Source organism: Puntigrus tetrazona, unplaced genomic scaffold (genome assembly GCF_018831695.1).
Source record: "Puntigrus tetrazona isolate hp1 unplaced genomic scaffold, ASM1883169v1 S000000299, whole genome shotgun sequence".
Lineage (NCBI taxonomy): Eukaryota > Metazoa > Chordata > Actinopteri > Cypriniformes > Cyprinidae > Puntigrus > Puntigrus tetrazona.
Window position 1 is genome coordinate 172501 of NW_025047959.1, and position 5894 is coordinate 178394.

The following is a 5894-nucleotide window of genomic DNA, read 5'->3' on the forward strand; positions in this document are numbered from 1 at the left end:
TGAGTGTGTGTGTGAATGTGTGTGTGAATGTGTGAGTGCGTGTGTGTGAGTGTGTGTGTGTGTGTGTGAATGTGTGAGTGTGTGTGTGTGAGTGTGTGTGAGTGCGTGTGTGTGTGAGTGTGTGTGTGTGTGTGTGAATGTGTGAGTGCGTGTGTGAGTGTGTGTGTGTGTGTGTGTGTGAATGTGTGAGTGTGTGTGTGTGTGTGTGTGTGTGAATGTGAGTGTGTGTGTGAGTGTGTGTGTGTGTGAATGTGTGAGTGCGTGTGTGTGAGTGTGTGTGTGTGTGTGAATGTGTGAGTGCGTGTGTGTGAGTGTGTGTGTGTGAGGCAGACAGGTTATTGATTGTCTCTTTCTCGAGGATGACAGACGCTCCCGAGACGAACAGACAGATTTCTTCAGAGCAACAACAGCCATCAGAACCTGCTCACTGACGTCCTGAGAGACTGATGAAGAGTGTGTGTGTGTGTGTGTGTGTGAGTGAGTGTGTGAGTAAGTGTGTGTGTGTGTGTCTGTGTGTGTGTGTGTGAGTGTGTGTGTGTGTGAGTGTGTGTGTGTGTGAGTGTGTGTGTGCGTGTGAGTGTGTGTGTGAGTGTGTGTGTCTGTGTGTGTGTGAGTGAGTGTGTGTGTCTGTGTGTGTGTGAGTGATGTGTGTGTGTGTGTGTGTGTCTGTGTGTGTGTGTGTGAGTGTGTGTGTGTGTGTGTGTGTGTGTGTGAGTGTGTGTGTCTGTGTGTGTGTGAGTGAGTGTGTGTGTCTGTGTGTGTGTGAGTGAGTGTGTGAGTGTGTGTGTCTGTGTGTGTGTGAGTGAGTGTGTGCGTGTGTGTGAGAGATCAAACAATGATCAGAACCTGAGCAGCAGGGCAGAATAATAGTTTTAATGAAACCTAAGTATCAGAATAACTGCAGTCGTATCTCCAGATCAGCTCTTACTGTCTTCAGTTGATTCTCCATCAATCGTTTTCTAGAAGAATCTGATCTTCAGGATCTTTTGAGGAGCTTTACTTTCACCGTTCCTCCAAAACATCTCACATCTTCTGAGGAGACTTTATTTCTTCAGCTGTCCATCATCTCTGAATAATACTGAGCTGTTTTTTGTTCTTACTGTATCTGTAAAGCCCAACAGGACAGATCTGAAAAATAAATAAATAAAAATACATATCCAAACTTTTTAAATAGACGTTTAATATTTTGTCTAAAGCGAAATACTTATATTTTATGCATTAAAATAATTAGGATGCATTTTCCTTTTTTATAAAATAAGTATAAAAATCACTGCTCTCTTACTGCTTATGTTTAGGACATTTATTTATAAATAAAATAAAATCGTTTATAAAATAGTTTAATAAGAAGTAAAGGACAGATTATTATTCTTGAATGGCAGAAAAATAAATGTGATCAAGTCTGTCAAAACAGAGTCTCTTTATTCATCGGTATGAATATATTCTTAGTATGAAAATATAGCCATCTGAGAGAAAACCAATGAGAGAGAAGATACTTGATTCTCACACACACACACACACACACACACAGAATGAGAGAGGACATTATTAATCAGTCTGTCTGCTCGTTATTCTGCAGCAGCTGAGTAACAGACAGTAATACTGATATGATTGTGATCGGTTTTAACACCTGTCTGTTTCCACTCCCATAATGCCCTGCAGCCTGACAACAGCTGAACATCTCTCTGAGAGCCATTTATATGGTAATACACACACACACACACACACAGTTAGAATGAGAGATGTGGATCGAACTCTGAGAGCTGAAGGAGCTCCAATTAACACAGTGACATAAATTCAACACACACACACACACACCCCAGTCAATAAGAGCCCCTCCCCCCCTCTCTCACACACACACACACACACACTGTTGTCCTTGAATGAACCTCAATCATTAGTCACACACAGACTCTATTTCTCTCTCTTGACATTAATAAAACACATGGGAACTAAATAAATCAATGAATATTTTTCTTTTGATTTGTCTCTGGTCTGAACAGCAGAAAAAAAAAAAAAAATTAAATAAATTATAAAATTATCAATTATAAAACCAACGATAATAAAACACACACAGACACACATATTTACATACATATGCATGTATATACATACATAATATATAGCGCACACACACACACACACACACACACACACACACACACACACAAAAATAGATACTGAAAATAGACAGCTAGCAACTGATTGTTAACAAAACATTTCATTTACTGAAATCAATTTGAACAAATAGCCAGAGCTGAACATTTTTCATTTCGCTGTAGTTCAGAATATTTCTGATAAATGTTTGATATTAAAGACGTGTTTTCTTGTTGTCGGTTGATGAGTGACTCTGTGACCAAACCAGACGAGGAGCGCTGATTCACAGAACAACCACAAAGGCAGTAAACACACACACACACACACACACACACACACACACACACACACACACACACGGTCTGACCCCGCGTGACCTCTGACCTGTGTGTGTGGCGGGGTCACGCTCTGTCTTAGCTCTTAACGATTACAGTAATGAACGCAGACAGACCGGCAGGTGTCTTCAGTCCAGAACATTTACACTCAAGATCAGATGCACAACACACTTTCAGTATTTCTTGGTTTATAAAAAATTTATTTAAGTAGAATTAAGAAAGCAAACAGAATACAGTATCACAATTTGAATGAGATTTAAGGAAAATAATTACATTGAATGATAATGAATAATTGATTAAATAAACTTCTCTTAAGTGTAAATTCCTTTGATTCAGATGACAAATCAGTTTCTGTTAATAAAATCAGAATCAGGTTGTTTTTGCACAATACAGACGTAAAGCTAACGGAGGTAAAGTCACGTGACCAAGTGACACACCATGACATCTCTAAATTATTCAGTGTTCTATTGTGTCACACCTGTGTATTCACACACACACACACACACACACACACACCCCTCCTCCTCCCTCAGCAGCACAATCTAGAGACACTTAAAAGCATCAGGAAACTTAAACACACCCACCTTTGTGTCTCAGGCTTTCGACCAGACTATTAGAGAGAGAGAGAGTGTGTGTGTGTGACTGCAGGAAGTTCCAGTAACTGTAAGTTCTGCTGTATGAGACTATAATTCAGACAGTAGAGATGTGTCCTCAGATCAACTCTGAACACAAGCTCACACACAGCCCTCAAGAAATCCTCGCAAGGCGTCCAAAACACTGCCACAGCGCGCGCACACACACACACACACACACACACACACACACACACACACACACACACACACACACACACACACACACACGCAGCTGTTGAGTCCAGCACACACACAGTGAGTATCTGACCGTTACTGCTGACAGCTTTACTGATTACTGAATTAGTTTCTCTCCGTCCATCTGTCCACGACGACCAGAGCTTCTCAGATGCACTGATAGAGATGCTTTTGTCAATGTTTTTTTTTATGACAGGATTGTAATGGATCAACATCAACTTATTTCAGTTACAGCGATATTTTAGCATTATTGAGATACCATTATTGTTTTTTATATATATTTTTGAAGTAGTTTTTATTTATAGATTTGGTTTTCATTTAATCTTGAAAGTTTTAGGCATTTTGTTGTGAATCTTTGTCATTTCTATTATTTTTTAAATCAAGCTAAAAAAGTAAAACCATCAAAATCTTTAATAAATAACTATAAAAATAAAACAACATATTAACTAGAAAATAAAATATATGTTTACCTTTTTCCCTATATTTCAGTTAACATTTAATTTCAAGAATCAAATTGCATGGTTAAACATATTTTCCACGTAACGTTTATACGTTCTTTGACGTAGGCCAACAAAAAATATTTTTAATAGATAACAAACCCAGACAGACACCAGCGACTGGAAAAAAAAATCCTGCGCATCATTAAAAGTGAAGGGACGCGGGACGGGAGGTTTTCGCCGGGCGCCGCTGAGGTTTGTTACGTGGCTCAGCATCACGTAGCCCATAAATCTGTCGGGTCAGCGTAACGGGAAACATTTAGACATGACTCGGTCGAAAGTTTGAGGTTTGAGCTGCAGCCCCTGAACCTACGGCTGCCACGTGCAGCTCAGAGCTCACCGCAGGACAAACCATGGAAAGACTGAGGAAAGCTGGAGTAATACCAGCTCAGAGCTTCACTGCTGTCAGATTCTTAGAGTTCTCAAAGCTTTACGCTTTCTAAGGGACGCAGAAAACCCTTAAAGAGACAGTCCGCCCAAAACCAAACATCCTGTCATCATATTTCACCTTTTAAGTCAGAGAGTGATCATCAAAATACCACACAGGTTCGAAACGGCGTGAGTAGATTATGACAGAATTATCATATGTTGGCTCAAAACCCTTTAACCAATGAAAAACGTAGCTTGGGCAAAGATTATACGTGTCTCTGGAGCACAGAAGCAGTCTTCAGAGCTCAGGTGCATTTGTAGAAACAGACACTGTATGGGTCAAAATGATCATTTTTACTTTTATGGCAAAAATCATTCGGATATTAAGTAAAACTGCAATTTTGATGAGTAATATGCGCTGCTAAGGACTCGTATAGACGGCTTTAAAAACGATTTTCTCAATGTTTAGTTGTTTTTGCACCCTCAGACTCCAGATTTTCAAATATTGTCCGATCCTAACAAACCAATTTAATTCTAATTTATAAATGGTCCAGGGTCACATTTTTTAGTAGAAAGTCATTGAAGTAAATAATACTAATTTCTTGATTTTACAAAGATACTAAAGTCTGTCCAAATATTATGTGAACTTTCCAAACCTCTAGTAGTTAAAAAAAGCACCATACAAGTACTTAGTATGAGTCTTGTCCCTTATTCCACATGTTTAAAATCTAACCTGGTGATGCAGGAAGGACGTCGCTGGTTCTCTCTCGATGTCAAACCTGGCCTGGTTCTGGCTGACCTGAACACAAGCGTGAACGAGATTTCAGAGCTACGCTGCCTACACAAAACTATTTAAAGCATTATGAACAAATAGCTTTGGCGTTGTGCAATGTTTCTGTCCGCGTTTCAGCAAAAAAAACCCATAAAGCTGTAACATATGTGCGTGTGTGATTGTCACACTTTACCAAGTGGCATGAAGAAATGGAGCCAGAATGGGCTTATCGTCCGGACTCTGAAAACACAAGATATTTCATGTGTGAAAGCTGTCAGATATCACTTTCTGTGAGAGATGGGGTAAAAACATCAACACAAAGCATTTTTGTCACGGTGTGTACAGGCTGTGTGTTGAATCAGGACACCGAGTCCATACACAAATACAAGCTACCATTTTACCTCTTTTGCATCACAAATTTCCTGAAATAAGGCATTCAGTTTGCACCATTTTGCACGCCTTTCAGAAACATAAATCTGATCGCTGGATAAAGCCAGGATGATGGTTCTTGTTTGATTTTGTTTAATCACTCCATAAACATTTTCAACATGCTTTTAGGAATTTTTTTTTGTAAAAATAAGTGAATTATAGCCTTCAATACTACAGAATATAGAGGGGAGTCTGTAAACGCTGCTGAAGTGGAGAAACAAACTTCAGACACAAATAGAATAAGTGAAATTAAATAAAACATTTATTCTTTCCACCAGTCTGATGTTATTGAAGCAAAATAAGGCAAAAACTTCAAACTGGCCGGTGCATGAAAACTCTTAGGGTTTACCAATAATGCCTTGCCTTAATCTAAAGTCATTTTGATATTTGTGAAGACAACGTGCTTGATGCTCACCCACTCAAACCTCTCTCTCTCTCTCCAAGCGTGTTTCAGTGCTGCTCGAGTCCCTCCTTCAAAGTGAGTTTGTGGGTTTTGCCAAATTATGGCGAGCAACACCAACAGTCACGACCGACGGCGCGAGTTAAGAAGAAACGCTTAATGAATTGC